At 42.9% G+C, this 23108-nt stretch overlaps 1 pseudogene; it reads left to right on the forward strand.

The window, feature by feature from the left end:
* The first annotated feature begins 3607 nt into the window (after window positions 1-3607).
* On the forward strand, window positions 3608-22972 carry LOC120318209 (annotated as a pseudogene).
* The last annotated feature ends 136 nt before the right edge of the window (window positions 22973-23108 follow it).

The raw sequence follows: 23108 nt of genomic DNA on the forward strand, positions 1-23108 counted from the left end.
GCGGCCGTAGGGCTCAGGATTCTCCTCTCCTAGGGAGCTGAGAGTTCTCTTCATCAAGTCAATAGCTTTCTCTAGGATCCAGTCTGAGTACGGTGCCCAGCTTTCTCCCTCTTCACTTGCGTGCAGGGATTTCTCCATCTCCTGCTTCCATTCTGGTTGCTTGGTCCCCCGTCTCAGGGTCACCTTTCTTGATTCCTTTCCCCACTCACTTTTCTTTCCAACGCCCATCGACCAGCGAGGCTTGTGGTCCTGTGTCTCCACCACTTCTTCTCCTGAGGAATCTGGCCTCTCGGATCCCAACATCTGGCAAGGTTCCAACTGGGTCAGCGGCTCTCTTTCCAGGGAGTTTTCCCCCTCTCTTGCTCCATTGTCTGACATGGTAAATTTTTGCAAAATCCCCCGGCAAGGGTCTCCTTTCCAGGTGGATTAATTTTGCAAGTCCTGTCTAATGTAAGGACCCACCCCACTTTGCATCTTAAGAAGACAGAACTCTTGGAATAATTCTTCCAACAGGAATCCTTTATTAAGAGAAAATGGTTGCAGGCATGCTAGACAGGACTTGGGGTTCAAGCTCTCCCATTCAAGGTTTTAAGGGGTTCCCCAGTAGTCCCACCCAATCAACCCCCCTTCCAGTGATAGTTTCAAGTATCACAATTCCACCCCCTTTCTTCTTTCTTCCGTCTGGATGGAGACTTCAGATAACTACATGAAAGGCAAATACCCTTCTTTGTTATGGTAATGTTCTTGGGTGCTAACACTTTGAGGTTATAATAAACACACATTCAGCATTCAGCTCTTTGAAGTGTACTGAAGGACGTGAGGGCCATAAAGCCCCTTTGTTCTCCCCCTTCTCTCCCTCTTATGGCAGAATCCAGAGAAGGCAGAATTGGGGTTTTCTATGTTTGATAATTAAAGATGAAATATAATTGGATTCTTTTTATGAGTACAAAATCCAGAGCCAGCCTGACTTTACTGAAGCCAAAATCTTTTCAATAAAAGAAACTTTAGTACAAGGATGGGGCTTCGCTTGTTTCTGTGGCCCAGTTGCGGGAATGCCACAGCCCAGTATCAGTCCACGGACCAAGGGTTGGGAATCCCGTATCTAGACCAGTGGTTCTTAACCTGGGCGATATCACCCCCCCATGGGGCAATTTGATTTTTCAGGGGGGTAATGGAACAAAAAGGGGCGACGTGGGGGTGAAGGATCAAAAAGGGGGTGATATGGGGGCGATGGAGCGAGAAGTTTTGGGGACACTTTTGATACTTTTTCATACAGTGAATTGCTGTATATCTGTTGTACAAAAACATCAGATCACTCGCAATTAATGGATTGAATTGTTTTCAAATGTTCCTCCAGCTAGCTTCAGTACAAAACGCCGTACATATGTGAATACGCATTGCTTATCTTCATGCACGTTGCGCAGCAGCCTCTACCCTTTTTATATTTCTTTTTGCGTCTTAAATTTCACTTGTAATTCAATCATTAAATGTTACTGTTTTTCTTTTCGGGCATTTTACTTTCTTACAATTGAATTTTGTTTTCAGTGGTCATTACATTTAAGTGTCTTGAATAAATAAGATAATAATGAAATATACATGTATCACGAAGTTTGGGAATAAAGTGATGGGTGGCATCAAAATTTTTCACACAGTTGAGATATGGGAAGAAGACTGGAAATAAATTATTTGCATCGATGTGTCCTGATGACAATTTTAAAGAAAACAAAACAAGTGTTTGCATAAATTGAAGAATTATTTCCTATGTTGTGATTGAGAGGTTATGTTGGGGGAGGGGGGCGAGACATCTTCCTCATTGGCTCAAGGGGGCGATTCATTCAAAAAGGTTAAGAACCACTGGTCTAGACAGTGATTTATCCCTTCAAAGTACTTGGAGAAAATGGACCTCTGCCCTCAACTTTAAAAAAGCCCTTTCAAAATACCATCATCCCTGCGCCAGGCTGGAATTAATAGGTTCTAAAGTGCTCCAAGGTTTTGTTGTTGTTAATTGCGAAGTCGTGTCCGACCCATCGCGACCCCATGGACAACGTTCCTCCAGGTCTTCCTGTCCTCTACCACCTTCTGGAGTCCATTTAAATTCACACCTACTGCTTCAGTGACTCCATCCAGCCACCTCATTCTCTGTTATCCCCTTCTTCTATTGCCCTCAATCTTTCCCAGCATTAGGCCCTTTTCCAGTGAATCCTTCCTTCTCATCAGGTGGCCAAAGTACTTGAGTTTCAACTTCAGGATCTGGCCTTCTAAAGAGCAGTCGGGGTTGATCTCTTCTAGGACTGACCGGTTTGAACACCTTGCAGTCCAAGGGACTCGCAGGAGTCTTCTCCAGCACCATAGTTCAAAGGCCTCAATTCTTTTACGCTCAGCCTTTCTTATGGTCCAACTTTCACAGCCATAGATTGCAACTGGGAAAACCTCCAAAGTTTTACATTGCATTAAAATATTTTCAGAAATCTTTACAGAAGGGGAAAGTGAAAGTGGAGAGACTCCGAGAAATTCTGCACCTTCTATAGACATGAAATTTGGAGAAAAACTGAAAATTGGAAAGGAAAGCTTGTAATGGAACAACTAGGAGGAGGATTAGCTCAATAGAACATAAACAAAACTCTCCAAAAGGGATTTTATTCCAACAACTCCAGCCTCATTTGAGCTCAACTAACCTGCCTCTGGTGCATGCCAGTCTCTCTTCCCCATAATGTTCTGCAGGCAATTAGAGCCACCAGGCTTGTCACTTGACCTAAAATTATTTTATCTTTCTAAATACATCACAGAAGCATCTCAATCTCTTTGGCAAGTTGTGTGTAAGAAAACACTGGAGAGCTTCTTTTTCAGCGAAGATTGTACAGCCCATAAAAGAGCTGCAATTAAAATTGAAAACCTCTGCAGACAGGGCTGTTCCCTTACGTGGGCAGAGAGAAACAGGAATGCAGCAGTCACCACAAAGGGAATCTGGGCATGTAAGAGAGGCAGATTCAGGTGATGCATCTCAAAGCAAACCACCCGGACAGAGTTCCCATTGGCCAAGCCCACCTGGACGCCTCTCAGGTCTCCGTCACCCGCCTTCCAGATGTCCCTGGCCTCTTCTAGCACGGGAGGGATCCCCCTTCAGCCACGATCCCTCTAAGCCTCTTCCTCCCCTCCAGATACTGGGAGGCTGATCCTCCCTAGCAGCGACGTGGGAACGGCGGTGCCCAACCTTCCGGGAAACACCAGCAGGCACCACGCTGGGAGCCGGGCTGCACCAAGAGGTTGGGCTGCGGGGCAGGAGGGGAGATTGCGGGAAGGAATTGAAGGGGATCGGAGAGCCGTTCGCGGAAGCAGCAACCGAGGACGAGGAGAAGCGGCGGCTCAGCGGCTCCCACGGAGAAGAAAATCTCGCAAGGAAAGGCGGAGATTCGGAAGGGGAGGGAGCGCAGCTGGGGGAAACCCACCTCGCTCGCTCTGCCTCCCTCCCTCCCTCCCTCCCCCGAGTAATCCCTCCTCCCCTTCCCGCCCCTGGGGACTCCCCCTCCTACTCCTCCCCCCCCTCCTGATCCCCTCCTACTCTTGCAGCGTCCTTGCCCACCTGGCGCCCCTCCCCCGCGAGGGGAATCTCCGCAGCCCTGGCCTAAGAGACGTCGAGAGACCAGCTGGATTCCCAGCCCCTGTTCTCCTTTCCTGCCTCCTCTCTAGGCGCAAAACTCTCTGCTTTTAACTCCTTCGCTGAAGCGCTGCGGGGAGGGGGCGACTAGGCGCCGCCGAGCAATGCTAAAGACCTCCAACCGGGAACAGCAAAGGACCGTCACCCTTCATGGAAAGCCCCAAGACCCAAAACAGGGATCCAGGTTAAAAAAGATGGTTGCATGTGCTAATCTGCATCTCTAAATGCAAATTAGGAATTCATCGCTATTGAAGTTGGGCGAGAAAGTGCTGCAGCTGTTGATGCACTTCACCCTGGCATTAGACGCCGGAATTTGCTGGATACAACATCTAACCTTATACAGTATGTCAAGAGGAGTCCGGTAGCACCTTTTCTGACTAACCAATTGCATTAAAATGCGTAACTGACTCTTAGTCTGCAAAAGGGCTAATCACTTTTCGCTCCTACGGTTTTGGGCTCCCATAGACTCACACGGCTCTCCTCCCAAAAATATGGAGAATCCCTTGTTCCGAGTAGAATAGATGCTCCATTTCCTGCCTTCCTTCCTCCGTTTTAAGGGTTTTCATCTCTAAAATGGCATCTCTATTTGGTTGCTAATTGACCCTGCACTGAGGCTCCCTACTGTTTGTAGTCTCACAACGACAAGCTTTGGGAGAAGCACCCTGCCCTCAGGATTTCATTTGACAGCTTGCTGTTCAGTTTGGAACTCTACTGCTGCAAAGCGTGGCTTTAAAGGAGTTAAAGCCACAAAGTACTGTATTGCTAGAAAGGCTGGGAAGTGAGGCGAAGGACAGCGGAACTTCCTCTACCGGATCACTCATGGGAGGAGGGTGGCGTGTAGAGAGGATCTCTGGCTCTTCCAAGGATCGAAGCATCAGCTGGCAGGTGAGTGGAGGGCAGGTCGGAGGAGAAGCCTGGAGCAAGTCGCGCTGTTCAGTTTCCCCCATAGCGAAGAAGTAGAGAAGCAACTAGGATATGCAATAACAGTTGAAAGAGATCTTTGAGGTCATCTGCTCGACCAGGAGACCTTATATATTTCAGCCAAATGGCTGTCTAGTTTCTTCTTGAAAGCCTCCATTGACGGAGCACCCACAACTTCCGAAGGCGAAAACTATTTTTTCCCCGCTGGTTAATTGTTCTCACTGTCAGGAAATTTCTCCTTGTTTCTAGGTTGCTCCTATCCTTGATTAGTTTCCATCCATTGTCTCTTGTTCTGCCTTCAGGTGCCTTGGAGAATAGGCTGGCCCCCTTCTTCTTTGTGGCAGACCCTAAAGTATTGGAACATTCCTTTCATGTCCTTCCTCATCCTTCTATTCTGTAGACTAGACTTACCCAATTCCTGCAACCATCTTTGTATGTTTTTGCCTGAAGCCCCCAAATATACTTGTTGCTCTTTCATTTCTTCTCTCTTAGTCTGCATTAAGTCCAGTATAGGAACGAATTAATAAATACAAGATAGATTATAAGGCAAATGAGGTTATAGTATGTAGTGTGTGTTATAAACCTCACAATGATGATGTCCTTACCGAAACCAGAACGAGAAAAATGGAAGAAAACAATGGACAGGAATTTATGGATGTGCATCAAGTGTTCTCGCCCATGAGATTACCAGAAGGAAAAAAGGCCGTAGGATGTAAGTGGGTATATAAAAAGAAGGTGTTACAAAATAATGAACTGCAACAGAAGGCAAGACTAGTAGCATAGGGATTCACACAAAGAAAAAATGTTCATTATGATGAGGTGTTTGCACCAACAGTTAAGAGTGAAACAATAAGGCTAGCGTTAGGTTTAGCTGCTGCACGTGATTATGTCATATATCATTATGATATCTCCACTGCATATTTAAACGCTGAATTGGAAGAGGAGATATATATATGACACAAGCTCCAGGTTATGAAACAAAGCAAACTGGATATGTATACAAATTGAAGAAAGCCATCTATGGGTTAAAACAGTCAGCTAGGAACTGAAATCAATGCTTAGATGCTGCTCTAAAGAAATTAGGATTTAAAAGCAGTAAAGCAGATCCCTGTTTATACACTGCGCTATATAAGGGCGCAGAATACTTGCTGTTGGCCTATGTACATAATATATGTTTAGTTACAAAACATCATTCACAAACAACTGGAAAAGACGTTTAAATTAAAAAGCCTAAGAGCAGTGGTTCTCAACCTTTTTAATGCCACGACCCCCAACCGGTCGTAAGTCAAAGACTACTCAACCGGTCGTAAGTCGAAGACTACTCAACTGGTGCAGCACCGTTTGCAGAATGGGACTTTTGGCGGGCTCAGCAGGGCAGAGACAGCCTGGACAATTCCTATTGGCTTTTGAAAGCCAATAGGATTAGACTCTATTCAAGAGAGTCTATTCTATTGGCTTTCAAAAGCCAATAGAATAAAAGGGAGTAGCACAGCTAAGGAAAAGGGGAAAAAATGGCGGACTGCGTTTTTTGGCGACCCCCGTGAAATGGTCGTTCGACCCCAAGTGGGGTCCCGACCCACAGGTTGAGAACCACTGCCTAAGAGAGATAAAGTATTACCTGGGTGCAGAGATACAAAAACTAAAAACAATGGAGGATTTATAATAAGCCAAACAAAAAAAAGATAAAAAAGCTATTGGAGAAGCATGACATACTTGAATGTAACACTGTATCTACTTCTATGGTTTTAGGTTTCCAGAATAATGTGGAGATGAAAAATGACACAGAATATGATAAAGAGAAATATAAATCAGTGATCCATAGTTTATTATATTTATCCCAGTGGACACGGCCTGATATAACCAATGCAGTTAGCGTATTGAGTAGACACACATCAGCACCAAAACAACAACAACACTGGATAGGGATAAAAAGAGTATTACGATATTTAAAAGGAACAATGGACCTAGGGTTATGGATAAGACCATCCAGTAACCTATCTATACAATGCTATGTAGACCGTGACTGGGCAAGTGATATAAATAATAGAAAATCAAACACAGGTTGTATAATATTGTTTGCCGGCAATGTAATCGGATGGAAATCTAGAAAACAATCCTCAGTGGCGTTTTCAACTGCAGAGGCTGAATTTATAGCATTGTCAGAGATTTGTTTGGCATTAACTTGGTATGTACAACTACTAAAAGATGTAAATATTGACACAAAAAAAGGGCTATGCCAGTATGGGAAAATAACATAGCATGTATAACAAGGGCAATAGGAGGACGCGTCGGAAGTAAGAGTAAACATATAGATATCAAATATTGCAATGTAAGAGAGGCAGTAAAGAATAAAATAGAGTTAAAGCATTGCACCTCTGAAAATAATTTGGCTGATACATTAACGAAACCTTTTGAGTTCAGACAAGCATCAAAATTGGGTAATCTGACTGGATGGTGGGGAATGGAAGGATTTATACTCCTTGCAGGCAGCTGTTTGTTTACATTTTTTAGTGAGTTAAAGCTCCCTGGATGCTCATTTGTGTCTTCAGGGTCACCTGAGTAGTGCAAATGTGTGTGGAGCCTTCTTGGAACTGTTGAAAGGACTGTGTTGTAGACTGGAGATAGATGATGTCGGATCCCTCCCCTCTGTTGAGAGAGGGCTGTTCAGTTTTGACATAGATGGCCTCTTTGACCCCTCTTTCAAACCCGTCTTTCAAATCTGGTTTTATCTTTATATTCTCTTTAAGAGTCTTCTCTATTAAGATGTGTATCCTACTCCAATATTTCCTTTATTACATGTCCACCATAAATGTTAAAAAGCTCTTCTTTGTATTTCCAAAAATCACTGCTATTATATCATTCCCTAAGCATGTCATATCATAAATAGTCATGCCATCAAAATCTTAATTACGCGAGGCTTTCAAAAAGAGATTTGACGGCCACTTGTCTGAAATGGTATAGCAGGGGTCTTTAAAGTTGGCCCTTTTATGACTTGTGGACTTCAACTCCCAGAATTCCTCAGCCAGGCATGCTGGCTAAGGAATTCTGGGAGTTGAAGTCCACAAGTCATAAAAGTGCCAAGATTGAAGACCCCTGTGGTATAGTGTCTCCTGCTTGAGCAGAGGGTTGGACCAGAAGACCTTCAAGGTCCCTCCCAACTTTATTATTCTATATTATATGATGTATTGATCTTAATGACAGAGATTCTATCAAATAATTGCCGTACTAAGAATTTGTGATTGACCCAAGTCAACAAGATAATTTTATGGTTGAATGCAAATGTGAACTTGTATCTTGGCAATTTTCAGTGTGTCAAATGAATCATAATTAATGTAAGACATTATTTTAGCATTGTGGGATCTTTGCTTTTTATCTTTAATGTATGTGTTTTTCCTTTTCCCTTTTCACATCTTCAGCAACCATTTTAAAAACAATAAGTTATACTTTTCTTTGAATCTTATAGACAAAGAGGATGCCAATAAGAGCACTCCAGACAACTGAGAATAACAAGCAACGTTAAAAAGGAAAGCAAATCAAGCCTGAAATGAAAATATTTTCCATTTCCTTCAAAAAAAAAAAAAACCCCACATAATTCTTCTCCTTCTCCAGGACGTGATCAAGAAGAGATTACAAACTGGAAAAAGTAGAGTATGCAGAACTCAAGGAAACATTACAGGTAGTCCTTGACTTAGAACTGTCCATATAGTGACTGTTCAAAGTTACAATGGCACTGAAAAAAGTGACTTACGACTCATTTTACAAACTTATGACTATTGCAGCAAATTGATAAATTGACAAGAAAAATTGTAAAATGGGGCAAAGCTCACTTAACAAGTGCCTCACTTAGCAACATAAATTTGGGCATAATTGTGGTTGTAAGTCAAGGACTACCTGTATATGAAAAGATCAAAGGAGATTATTTTTTCCATTCACAAAAAGAGGGAAGTATCTGGAAGCCAGTGGGGAGGAAAAGGTCAATTGGATAGTCACACAGGGCAGACAGCAATACAAGCCTTGCCCTGGGAGGAAGAAAACGGCTTGAATCAAAGCACCTCTAAACAAGGGATCACACATATTTTTGATCACAAGTGCACCCAAAGTAGGGAGCGTGGTAACTTGACGATACATTAAATAACTCACACCATGGAGAAACCCTTGGAAAGCTCTGATTTGGGGGAAAGTTTCAGTCAGAACTCCAGCCTGATGATACACCAGACACGGCACACAAAAAAGAAATCATATGAATGTTGTTATTGTGGGAAATGTTTCATCACACATTCCCACCTTGTGATGCACCAGAGAACACATACAGGAGAGAAACCCTTTGAATGTCCTGATTGTGGGAAACGTTTCAGTGAGAATTCTTACTTGGTGAAACACCAGAGGACTCACATAGGAAAGAAATCGTATCAATGTCCAGTTTGTGGGAAAAATTTCAGTCACAATTCCAATCTGGTGAAACACCAGAGGACTCACACAGGAGAGAAATCATATCAATGTCCATATTGTGGGGAAAGTTTCATCACAAAAGTCCAGCTCACGAGTCACCAGAGGACTCACACAGGAGACAAACCCTTTGAATGCTCTGATTGTGGGAAATGTTTTAGTTACAATTCACACCTGGTGATACACCAGAGGATTCACACAGGAGAAAAACCCTTTGAATGTCCTGATTGTGGAAAAACTTTCATTAAAAATTGCTACCTCATGATACACCAGAGGACTCACACCGGAGAGAAACCCTTTGAATGTCCTGATTGTGAAAAATGTTTCAGTCGAAGTTCCAGCCTGGTGATACACCAGAGGACTCACACAGGAGAGAAACCCTTTGAATGTCCTGATTGTGGGAAAAGTTTCAGTCGGAGCTCCAGCCTAGTGATTCATCAGAGGATTCATAAAGGAGAGAAACTCTTTGAATGTCCTGATTGTGGGAAAAGTTTCATTACGAAATTCCAGCTCATGATTCACCAGAGGACACACACAGGAGACAAACCATTTGAATGTCTTGACTGTGGAAAAAAATTCAGTCACAGTTCGAACCTGGTGATACATCGGAGGACTCACACAGGAGAGAAACCGTTTGAATGTGCTCTTTGTGGGAAATGTTTTAGTCAGAATTGCAGTCTGGTGAAACACCAGAGGACTCACACAGGAGAGAAATCATATGAGTGTCCGGTTTGTGGGAAACGTTTCAGTCACAATTCCAATCTTGTGGAACACCAGAGGACTCACACAGGAGAAAAGTCATATCAGTGTCCATATTGTGGGGAAAGTTCCCTTACAAAATTCCAGCTCATGAGTCATCAGAAGACTCACACAAGAGAGAAACCATTTGAATGTCCTGATTGTGGAAAAAGTTTCATGAAAAATTACCACCTCATGATACACCAGAGGACTCACACAGGAGAGAAACCCTTTAAATGTCCTGATTGTGGGAAAAGTTTCAGTGAGAATTCCAACCTGGTGATACACCGGAGGACTCACACAGGAGAGAAACCCTTTAAATGTCTTGTTTGTGGAAAAAGTTTCAGTCAGAATTCCCACCTGGTGATTCACCAGAGGACTCACACAGGAGAGAAACCCTTTAAATGTCCCGATTGTGGGAAATGTTTCAGTGAGAATTCTGTCCTGGTGATACACCGGAGGACTCACACAGGAGAGAGACCCTTTAAATGTCCTTTTTGTGGGAAATGTTTCAGTCAGAAATCCCACTTGGTGATTCACCAGAGAACTCACACAGGAGAAAAACCCTTTGAGTGTCCTGATTGTGGCAGAAGTTTCAGTCAGAATTCTAATATGGTGGTACACCAGAGGACTCACACAGAAGATAAAAAGGGTTTCTGATGTTTCAAGTTTTTTATTGATTTTACAATATTACATGTACATATTTGAAAAGTAGCGTGGCGGCTGAGCACAGTAATTCTGTTACATTTGAATATCATCAGTACAAATCTCAAATTATTACAACAAACTAATTCTCTCTCTTTCCCCCATGATATCTACTGTCATGTTCAAACCAATACGGTTCTTATTCTATTAATCAAACAAAAAATACTTTTCTAGTATTCATCAATAATCTTCAGTCTATACATATCTTAATTAATTTGACATTCCACCTTTTAGACAATAACCTAGTAAGTTTTTCTTAACTTTAATTTCGCATTGATCTTTAAGTTTAACATTTAATATTTATCATTTCCAAGTTTTAAATGATCCCAATTTCTAAGTCTCCTATCTCACATTTGGAGCTAATAATTTTCTTTTCTTTTCTTCCTTCTACTTCCTTCCTTTCTTCCTTTCCAGAAAGAGAAAATAAAAAATAAAAATAAATCACCAACATTTATACCACAAATCCATATACAAATTTAATTATTAGTACTTATACTTTTAAGTTTTACTTAACCTTTGTCTCAACTCATAACAATATCTTAAATTCAAATCTTAATTATTTGTAGATATTCAGATTACATTTAATATTTAATTTTCCAAATTTTTAATTAAGCACAATTCCTTTATTCCAATTTGTTCATACATTCTAATATTTTAAATACACACCTTATATATAAATTCTACCATCTATCTTACCCATTTAATATAATATAATATTCTTATTTCAACATATTTCTAGATTTTATATGACCAAAACTTTCTTTATCTCAAATTGTTACAATGTCTTGTGTTCAGAATACATATTCTATCTATTTAGATATATTCTGTTTTAGATCTCATATATAGATCAGAACCCCAATCTTTTTCAATCTTATTCTAGCTTTTTTCCTCTGCCAGGTCATTTTTCATATTTTTGCCTTTAAATTATCAAAAATATCTTGTATTGTTGTGGCTATTGTTTGATATTGATAAGAACGTCCAGTTGATGTTTTCTTAAGAGGACTAGTTGATTTAGCCAGTAGTCTCTTTATTTTTCCAGTTTGATGCAGTTGTCCCGAAGTATTTATCTTCTCTTTCATCTGTTTTTCTTGTTTATCTTCAAATTCCTTCTGGTTTACATCTTAGAGTTAGTTGGATCTTTTTAGTTTTTCCCCCCCCCCCTCTATTTTAAGCAGAAAAAACCACAAATCTTCAATAGTAATTAGAATAAAAATCAAGGAAGAAATATATAGAGAGAGAGCAAAAAGTTGCAAATCTTATAATCCACCAATTTTAGGAAATAGGTTCCAATTAAAATCTCAGTATTTTTCCAACATTTTAAACTCCAAAGTGGTTGATAGCTGCTGTTTCTGGAGGGAGGGCTAGAATCCCCCTTCCCTCACCATAGGGGGGAAAGTACTTTAGCAGCTTATGCAGGTAATTAAGTAGTTAGGATGTAAGAGAGGCAAACCTCACCCAGTCCTGTCCATGCTGCTTTGAAGTTGCCAGATGGTAGTGTGACTTCAGCTGTTTGCAGCCTAGGGACGAGCCATATTTCTATGGCCGGTCCTTTCGTCCGCTGGTTTGGAGGAATTGCCTGGTCTGACGGGAAAGTTGCTGCTCTCTCGGGATCCAACGAAAGCCCCTCCTTGCTGGTCGCCTCTTCGGAGCAACTTTTCAGGGGCCCCCAGCGATGCAAAACTGAACGGGGGAGAGAGAACAAGTCTCCCAACCGTCCATGGCGCCTGTGTGACGAACTGGAAGTCTGGAGATCTTTCAAATGTCCAGTCTGTGGGGTGGTACTGCAGGCGCAAATCACTCTTTATCGCATACAAGAAAATCCACATGAGGCAAAAGTTGATGAGTGTAGAGAAGGCTTGAATTTTGTTCCTGATCTCCCTTTGAGAGTGTAGGTAAGAAACTGACTCTTTGAATTCTGGCCTGATCCTTTTTATTCAACACATCTCAGATTTAGACCAGTAGGTGGAGAGAAAAAAGTGGAAACTTTTACTTTGATAAAGGCTAACTACCTGTTTCTGGTAATCAGCAGAAATTACTGGATATTTTCTTTTGCAGAAGTTGTGGGATTCCTCAAAAAGGCTCTTGAGTTTTGGTTTTTGTATATTGATTATGGAATTCCAACATGTGGAGTTTCTGTCTTCTATCTTGTTGTCCTCCAGATTATGAGCGCCGTAATTCCCTTGCCACCACATAAGTAGTCCTCGAGATATAACTGTAATCGGGTCTGCCAGTTTTGGTTGCATGTTCTAATGGTGGTTAAATAAGATTACCTTACTGAACTACTCACACACCCTTCTCTTTCTGATGAAAACGTCAAATGAATGTGCAAGTTGCTAAGCGCAACAGTGGCTACCTCAGCGTTTGGGGAAGCTCTTGGAGGCCTAGCGCAGGGCCAGATTTGCCTTCCAAAGGCCTCCCCTCTTCTAACCTTTGGGTCCTCCTGAGCCTTTCCCTCCCTCACAGGTCCCCATAGGCCTTTCCCTCCCCCATAGGTTCCCCACATAGTCCCCATAGGCATCTCCCTTCTCACAGGATCCCTACTTCTACTGGATCCCTGCAATCCTTAGGCCTGACTCCCACCCTATCAGGCATCACAGCCTCCTCCTCCATACCTTTTGAAGATCTCTGAACCTCAGTGGGGACACCGGGCAGGAGACGGATCTCTTGGCTGCGTGACTGCATTGTGGAAGCAGCCATTAACTTTGAACTATACCCTGTGTTCATCCCTGGGCCATGAAGTGGAGTTGTGGAAAAAGCTGCCATTTTGCCATGCCTGCCTCTGTGTCAAAATGGTGGCTGCGTCTGGGTCACTGTCGCGTGGGAGTGGGATAGACTCTTCTGTTTGCTACCTTAACACTTTATAGACTGTGTTAAGGGTTTGTTGGTGCCTTGAAAATGGTGGCTGCCTCCAGGAGATCTCCAAAAGGGCAGGCCATGTATCCCTGGTCCGCATGATAAGTGGACAAGTAGCACTTGTGACAGTATTCTGCTGCAGCTCCACAATAAAGCCAATACAGTCCTAAGCTGCATCAAGAAGGAATAGTGTTGAGACAGCAAGAAGAGATAAAATTGCTTTACACAGGGCTGATGACACCACACTTGGAATAAAGTGTCCAGTTCTGGTCACCATGGTATAAAAAAGCTGTTGAGACCCTGGAAAGTGTACAGAGAAGAGAAACAAAGATGATAAACTGTCATTAGGAGGGACATGACAGCGTTCTTCCACTACTTGAGCGTCTGTCACAAAGAAGAATAGATTGACTTATTCTCTAGGGCACCTGAGGGCAGGACAAGAAGTAAAGGATGGAATTTTAGGACAAGAAATAAAGGGTGGAAGTAATGGGTGGAAGCTTGTTAAAATGAGGTCTATTTCAGAAATAGACTAGACAACCATTTGAGTGGGCATAGTATAATGTTTCTGACTTGAGCAGTGGGTTGGACTAGAAGACCTCCAGGGTCCCTTCCAAGCCTATAATGCTATGTTTCCATGAATTCAGAGGCAGTTTAGAAAATAGATAAAGAGCAGCCCCATAAATTTGCTTCTCGTAAAGTGGCCTTTTAAAAAATATATATTTTATTTGAAAAATTAATTCATAAATATAGTGGAGCAATATTAGTTTCTTTCCCTTATGAAGCAGGGCCAAAATTTACGAAGTTCTATCTTATTTACAACCAATTTGACCTTCATCGATCTGTATATAGAGAGGCAAAGTAGTTAACAGTGAACCAACAGCAAAGTTAAAATATCAAAGCCCTTTGTTAATAATCTATATTGCATTTAACTTGTATAAAGTCTAGAACAGCTTCTTGTTTATAGTAAGTTACATAGTGCCTGCTCATTTCTGTATCTGTCCACTGCTCCACTCTGCTAGCCAAGAGAGAAAGTTCTGAGTCTTTTTTTTCCCTCCAAGCGTATATGTTACTGAAAAGCTGTGTGGGTACAGAAGTGGAAAAGCAGTTCTAACATTTTGTATGTGAAAATCATAAGATTAATGCCTCCTTTCTCCCCTGGATCTCCCATTGTCCTTTGTCCGTCAATCAGTTGCACTTGGGGTTGTTTTGAGAAAGATCTGCCTGCCTCGGAGAAGTGGAGGCAGTTGGAGCTCCCAGGCTTGTCACTTGACCTAAAATTATTTTATCTTTCTAAATACATCACAGAAGCATCTTGATCCCTTTGGCAACTTGTGTGTAAAAAACACTGGAGAGCTTCTTTTTCAGTGTAGATCAGGGGTGGCGAACCTATGGCACAGGTGCCAAAGGCGGCACTTAGAGCCCTCTCTGTGGGCACGCGCGCCATCACCCCAGTCCTAGGCCTTCAGCTGGGTTGGTTCAATTTCAACTTCTCGTAGGAAAAAAAAATCTTGCAAAGTTGAAATTGATTGATTGAACTTTTTAGTCCCACCCAGTCTGCCATTACCATAGCAGCCACGCCCACCCAGTGGGCCATACCCATCCGGCACTCAATGATGCATAGGTGGGTTTTGGGTTGCAGTTTGGGCACTCAGTCTCTAAAAGGTTCGCCATCACTGGTGTAGATTATACAGCCCATAAAAGGGCTGCAATTAAAATTGAAAACCTCCACAGACAGAGCTGTTCCCTGACGTGGGCAGAGAGAAACAGGGATGCAGCAGTCACCACAGAGGGAATCTGGGCATGTAAGAGGCAGATTCAAGTGCTGCAGTTCCTAAAGCCCACCTGGACACCTCTCGGGTCTCCGTCACCCGCCTTCCAGATGCCCCTGGCCGCCTCCTAGCAGGGTTCCCGCCCTCGGAGGGGAGCCCCCTCCAGCCACGCTCCCTCTGGGCCCCAGTCCTCTTCCTCCCCTCCAGGCACTGGGAGGCTGATCCTCCTCAGCAGCTAGAGGGGAACGTGGGAACGGCGGTGCCCAACCTTCCGGAAAACACCAGGAGGCTTCAGCTGGGAGCCGGGCTGCACCAAGGGGTTGGACTGCGAGGCAGGAGGGGGCTCGGGGGAGGGATTTGAAGGGGATCGGAGAGCCGTTCGCAGAAGCAGCAACCGAGGAGGAGGAGAAGCTGTACCGCAGCGGTTCCCACGAAGCAGAAAAACTGGCAAGGAGAGGCGGAGACTCGGAAGGGGAGGAGGCGCAACTGGGGGAAGCCCACCTCCCTCTCCCTCCCTCCTCCCCTTCCCGCCCCTGGGGATTCTCCTCCTCCCCCCTCCCCTTCTCGCAGCGTCCTTGCCTACCTGGCGCCCCTCCCCCGCGAGGGGAATCTCCGCAGCCCTGGCTTAAGAGATGTCGAGACGCCTGGAGGGGCATTTCCTGCCTTCTTTCTCCCGTTTTAAGGGGTTTTCATCTCGAAAAATGAAGCTGTATCCAAAAAACAACTTGATTCCCCCTTTCCACCAACAGAGTTGCATCTTCCCCAAGAATAAAATGAAATTAGGCACAGGAGCCATCAGACACCAAACAACGCTCTACAATACAGCAAAATGCCAGCCTCAATGAGGGTATTTCCTAACTGCTATCAGCAGTTGCGCTCAGAGATTTCAAAAGGAGAGGGATCCTGACAATCAAGGGAGGCCACAAGGGACAGGGCTTTTTTCCTGTTAGATTGGCAGCAACACATTTAACTGTTTAGTGCTGAGGGAGGCTTCAAGCAGCTGTTACACTCATTTTCATCTCTGTACCTGTTGGCATCTCTATTTGGTTGCTAATTGACTCTGCACTGAAGCTCCCTACTGTTTGTAGGCTCACAAGGACAAGCTTTGGGAGAAGCACCCTGCCCTCAGGATTTCATTTGACAGCTTGCTATTCAGTTTGGAACTCTACTGCTGCAAAGCGTGGCTTTAAAGGAATTAAAGCCACAAAGTACCGTATTGCTAGAAAGGCTGGGAAGTGAGGCGAAGGACAGAGGAACTTCCTCTACCGGGTCACTCATTGGAGGAGGGTGTGGTGCAGGGAGGCTCTCTGGCTCTTCCAAGGATCGAAGCATCAGCTGGCAGGTGAGTGGAGGGCAGGTCGGAGGAGAAGCCGGGAGCAAGTTGGGCTGTTTGGTTTCCTCCACAGTGAAGAAGCAGAGAAGCAACTAAGATATGCAATAACAGTTGGAAGAGATCTTTGAGGTCATCTAGTCCAATGCCCTGCTCGAGCAGGAGACTTTATATATTTCAGGCAAAAGGCTGTTCTTGAAAGCCTCCAGTGAGGGAGCACCCACAACTTCCGAAGGCGAAAACTATTTTTTTCCAGCTGGTTAATTGTTCTCACTGTCAGGAAATTTCTCCTTGTTTCTAGGTTGCTCCTATCCTTGATTAGTTTCCATCCGTCGTTTCTTGTTCTGCCTTCAAGTGCCTTGGAAAATAATTTGTCCCTTCTTCTTTGTGGCAGCCCCTCAAATACTGGAATATTGCTATCATGTCACCCCTATTTCTTGTTTTCTTTAGACTAGTCAAGTCAAAGTCCTGCAGCCGTTCTTCATATGTTTTAGTCTCCAGGGCTTTGATCATGTTAGTTGCTCCTCTCTGAATTTTTTCCAAAGGCTTAACATCTTCTTTGTAGTATGGTGACCAGAATTGGTTGCAGTATTCCACGTGTGATCTTACTAGGGTTTTATAAAGCAGTACTAATACTTCACCTGATCTTGATTCTGCCTCTGTTTATACAACCCAGGATTGTATTAGCTTTTTTGGCTGCTGCTGCACACTGCTGGCTCATATTCAAGTGATCATCCATTAGGACTCCAAAGTCCCTTTTGTAGTTACTGTTTTTGAGCCAAGTCTCGCCTAATCTGTTTTTGTATCTTTGATTTTTCCTGCCTAAATGTAAAACTTTTCTTTTCTCCACATTAAAGTTCATTTTGGCAGCTGCTGCACATTGCTGGCTCATAGTCAAGTGATCGTCCACTAGGACTCCAAGGTCCCTCTACTATTTATAACTTTATTTGCTTCTAGTTGTTCACAGATCTGCTTCTGCATTATCTTTTCCAGGATCTTCCCAGGTATTGATGTTAGACTGATTGGTCTGCACTTTCCTGGGTCTGTTTTTTCCTTTCCTGAAGATGCAAACCACATCATCCCTTTTCCAATCCTCAGGTACTTCCCTGGTGCTCCAGGATTTTTGAAAAAAAAAAATAGTGCAATGGTTCTGAGATAACATCTGCCAGCTTCTTCAGAACTCAGGGAAGTAATCTGTCGCTTCTCGATGATTTATATTCGTCAAGGTCAGCAAGATGTTTTCTTACCATTTTCTTGCTTATTTTAATTTTTGTTTCTAGTTTCTCTTTTGCCGTAGTTTTTTTGGTATGTTGAGCTATAATTTCTTTTTGTGTGAAGACTGCTGCAAAGAATGAGTTAAGCAGCTCTGCTTTCTCCCTACTGTCTTTTATTTCCTTGCACCTTCTCTCTTTAGTAGATCTACAATTTTCTTGATTTTTTCTTGTTATTAATATGTTGACAGAATCTTTTTTTATTGTCCTTGATTTCTGTTGCAAACCTTTGTTCATTCTGAGCCTTTGCTTTCCTGACCATCTTAGCATGTTTTGGCTGTCTGCTGATAATCAGCCTTAGTTATTTGTCCCTCTTTCCATTTTTTGTACTTGTCCTTTTTGTCATTCAGTTTGTCAAAGAGAGATCTTTGTGCAGCCATGCTGGTTTCTTCTTGATTTTTTTTCTTTTTCAGTGGTATTGTGCCGGACTGGGCTTTTATGATCGCATTTTTCAGAGTTTCCCATGCTTCTTGGGTTGTTTTCCATTTTAGGATTTCATCCATGGAATCTTTCCTAGGTTGTTAATATCAGCTCTTTTGAAATTTAAGACACTGGTTGGATTATTTTCTATTGCCTGTGTTTGCATTATATTGAATTTCAGTATGACGTAGTCACTTTCACCCAAGGTTCCGGTAACTTCAACTCCTTCTATCACTTCTTCTCTATTGGTAAGAATTAGGTCCAGTATAGCTTTATTTCTAGTTCCCTCCTCTACCTTTTCGATGACAAAGTTGCCAGCTAGGTTGATTAGGAATTTGTTTGATCTCCCACTCGCTGCAGAGTTGGTCTCTGAGCCGGGCTGCCTAGATTGGAGTATGGGTCTAGGCTATTCCTGAATATACTGCTGCCTCCATCAGTCTCCCTTCTTGTCTGCTGTTCAGCTGCCGATTCACTGCTTTCAGTTCCCTCTTTTCCAGCATTGGGTTGCTGAGTAGGGCTCCTGAGCTGGATCTGTCATTCTCTGCTGCCGGCTGCCTCCGACTCCACGTGCAGCCATTCATTCGCTGTGCTCCTGTTTGCTGGTGTTTTCCTCCTTACTCCAGTTTCTTCTTTTCCTTTATCCTTTCTATGCTTCTTATCTAACTTTCTGCTGCCACCATCAACATATATAACATCAATGTTCTAATTTTTTTTTCAAGTTATTTATCTAGGAAGCCTAAAAGAAAACTATCTGGTTTAATCCCAAATATGCTTTTTCACGAGGCAATTGGACTTTCTTGTTTTTCTTTTCTTCTCATCCAAGAAGCTTCCTCAGCTCTGACTGGATGGTGGGGAATTGAAGGATTTATACTCCTTGCAGATAGCTGTTCATTTGCATTTTTAGCAAGTTGTTAAAGCTCCCTGGAGGCTCATCTGTGTCTTCAGGGTCACCTGAGTAGTGCAAAATGACATAGATGGCCTCTTTGACCCGCTTTCAAACCCCTCTTTCAAATCTGGTTTTATCTTTAGTTGATGTTTTAGTTATAATCAAAGTTTGAGTTTGCATATCTGTACTGCTTTCTCCTTTTTTTTCTGAAAGCTCTCATTTTGTCGCCAGCTGTAAGAAGGGTTTGATAAATTGCTTTCAACATAGCAAGAATTTGTTCCTGATTTTCCTCCATAAGAAAAGTTTGTTCCTGGTCTTCTTCCATAATGATGAGTTAAATTAGAAGCTTTTACAGGTTTGTTTTTTCAGTAAATAGAAAGCACAGCTAAGTCTCACACAGCTGGTGTTCAAGGCTGAATGAATCTTATTTTCTGGGCTGTTAGCCAAGTCTCTTTTAGAGAATAATAAATTGCAGTTTCAGAATTTTTAATAAAATTCTTAACGATTACAGCCATCAAACAATGGAATAGCTTTTCTTCAGAGATTTTGGATGCTCCATCAGTCGAAGCTTTCAAAAAGAGATTTGATGGCCACTTGTTTGAAATGATATAGCAGGGGTCTTCAAATGTGGCCCTTTTATGGCTTGTGGACTTCAACTCCCAGAATTCCTCAGCCACGCATGCTGGCTGAGGAATTCTGGGAGTTGAAGTCCATGAGTCATAAAAGGGCCAAGGTTGAAGATCCCTGTGGTATAGGGTCTCCTGCTTGAGCAGAGGGTTGGACCAGAAGACCTTCAAGGTCCCTTCCAACTCTATTATTCTATGTTATATGTTGTATTGATCTTCATTACAGAGATTCTGTCAAATACGTGCCGTACTAAGAATTTGTGATTGACCCAAGTCAACAAGAGAATTTCATGGTTGAATGCAAATGTGAACTTGGATCTCAGTAATTTTGCAATGTGTCAAATTAATCATAACTAATGTAAGATGTTATTTTAGCATTGTGGCATGTTTGCTTTTTATCTTTAATATATGTGTTTTTCTTCTTCATTTTCACATCTTCAGCAACCATTTTACCCTTGGAAAGCTCTGATTTCGGGGAAAGTTTCAGTCAGAACTCCAGCCTGATGATACACTAGACGATGCACACAAAAAAGAAATCATATGAGTGTTGTGATTGTGGGAAATGTTTCATTGCAAATTCCCACCTTGTGATGCACCAGAGAACACATACAGGAGAGAAACCCTTTGAATGTCCTGATTGTGGGAAACGTTTCAGTGAGCATTCTTACTTGGTGAACCACCAGAGGACTCACATAGGAAAGAAATGGTATGAGTGTCCAGTTTGTGGGGAAGGTTTCAGTCACAATTCCAACCTGGTGAAACACCAGAGGACTCACACAGGAGAGAAACCGTTTGAATGTGCTCTTTGTGGGAAAAGTTTTAGTCAGAATTCCAATCTAGTGAAACATCAGAGGACTCACACAGGAGAGAAATCATATCAGTGTCCATATTGTGGGGAAAGTTTCATTACAAAATTGCAGCTCATGAGTCACCAGAAGACTCACACAGGAGACAAACTCTTTAAATGCTCTGATTGTGGGAAATGTTTTAGTTACAATTCACACCTAGTGATACACCAGAGAATTCACACAGGAGAGAAACCCTTTGAATGTCCTGATTGTGGAAAAACTTTCATTAAAAATTACTGCCTCATGATACACCAGAGGACTCACACCGGAGAGAAACCCTTTGAATGTCCTGATTGTGAAAAATGTTACAATCAAAGTTCCAGCCTGGTGATACACCAGAGGACTCACACCGGAGAGAAACCGTTTGAATGTCCTGATTGCGGGAAAAGTTTCAGTCGGAGCTCCAGCCTAGTGATTCATTACAGGATTCACAAAGGAGAGAAACTCTTTGAATGTTCTGATTGTGCGAAAAGTTTCATTAGAAAATCGCAGCTCATGAGTCACCAGAGAACACACACAGGAGAAAAACCATTTGAATGTCCCGATTGTAGAAAAAATTTCAGTCACGCTTCCAACCTGGTGATACATCAGAGGACTCATACAGGAGAGAAACCGTTTGAATGTGCTCTTTGTGGGAAAAGTTTTAGTCAGAATTCCAATCTAGTGAAACATCAGAGGACTCACACAGGAGAGAAATCATATCAGTGTCCATATTGTGGGGAAAGTTTCATTACAAAATTGCAGCTCATGAGTCACCAGAAGACTCACACAGGAGACAAACCCTTTGAATGCTTTGATTGTGGGAAATGTTTTAGTTACAATTACCAGCTGGTGATACACCAGAGGACTCACACAAGAGAGAAACCCTTTGAATGTCCTAATTGTGGAAAAAGTTTCATTAAAAATTACCACCTCATGATACATCAGAGGACTCACACAGGAGAGAAACCCTTTGAATGTCCTGTTTGTGGGAAATGTTTCAGTCAGAAATCCCACCTGGTTATTCACCAGAGGACCCACACAGGAGAGAAACCCTTTAAATGTCCTGATTGTGAGAAAAATTTCAGTGAGAATTCTATCCTGGTGATACACCGGAGGACTCACACAGGAGAGAAACCCTTTAAATGTCTTGTTTGTGGAAAAAGTTTCAGTCAGAATTCCCACCTGGTTATTCACCAGAGGACCCACACAGGAGAGAAACCCTTTAAATGTCCCGATTGTGGGAAATGTTTCCGTGATAATTCTGTCCTGGTGATACACCGGAGGACTCACACAGGAGAGAGACCCTTTCAATGTCCTGTTTGCGGGAAATGTTTCAGTCAGAAATCCCACTTGGTGATTCACCAGAGAACTCACACAAGAGAATAACCCTTTGAGTGTCCCGATTGTGGCAAAAGTTTCAATCAGAATTCCAATATGGTGGTACACCAGAGGACTCACACAGAAGATAAAAAAGGTTTCTGATTATGGGAACAGAGATGTGGAGTTTCTGTCTTCTATCTGGTTGTCCTCCAGATTATGAGCACCGTAATTCCCTTTCCACCACATAAGTAGTCCTCGAGATATAACTGTAACCGGGTCTGCCAGTTTTGGTTGCATGTTCTAATAGTGGTTAAATAAGATTACCTTACTGAACTACCCACAGTGGCTAGCTACCTCAGAGTTTGGAGAAGCTCTTGGAGGCCTAGCACAGGCCTATATTTGCCTTTCAAAGGCCTCCCCTCTTCTAACCTTTGGGTCCTCTTGAGCCTTTCCCTCCCTCACAGGTCCCCATAGGCCTTTCCCTCCCCCATAGGTTCCCCACATAGTCCCCATAGGCGTCTCCCTTCTCACAGGGTCCCTACTTCTATTGGATCCCTGCAATCCTTAGGCCTGACTCCTACCCTATCAGGCATCACACCCTCCTCCTCCATACCTTTTGAAGATCTCTGAACCTCAGCGGGGACACCGGGCAGGAGACGGATCTCTTGGCTGCGTGACTTCTTCGTGGAAGCAGCCATTACTTTGAACTGTACCCTGGATTCATCCCTGGGCCATGCAGTGGAGTTCTGGAAGCAGCTGCCATTTTGCCATGCCTCCCTCTCTGTCAAAATGGTGGCTGCTTCTGGGTCACTGTCACGTGGGAGTGGGATAGACTCTTCTGTTTTGCTACCTTAACACTTTATAGACTGTGTTAAGGGTTTGTTGGTGCCTTGAAAATGGTGGCTGCTGTGTATCCCTGTGTATCCCTGTGCCTCATGATAAGTGGACAAGTAGCACTTGTGACAGTACTGTGCTGCAGTTCCACAATAAAGCCATTACAGTCCTAAGCTGCATCAAGAAGGAATAGTGTTGAGACAGCAAGAAGAGATAGAATTGCTTTACACAGGGCTGATGACACCAAACTTAGAATAAAGTGTCCAGTTCTAGTCATCATGGTATAAAAAAGTTGTTGAGACCCTAGAAAGTGTACAGAGAAGAGAAACAAAGATGATAAACTGTCATTAGGAGGGACATGATAGCTGTCTCCCAGTACTTGAGTGTCTGTCACAAAGAAGAATAGATTGACTTATTCTCTAGGGCACCTGAGGGCAGGACAAGAAATAAAGGGTGGAATTTTAGGACAAGAAGTAAAGGGTGGAAGTAATGGGTGGAAGCTTG

This window comes from Crotalus tigris, unplaced genomic scaffold (genome assembly GCF_016545835.1).
Source record: "Crotalus tigris isolate CLP2741 ecotype Arizona unplaced genomic scaffold, ASM1654583v1 scf7180000020145.1122116, whole genome shotgun sequence".
NCBI classification, from domain to species: Eukaryota; Metazoa; Chordata; class Lepidosauria; order Squamata; family Viperidae; genus Crotalus; species Crotalus tigris.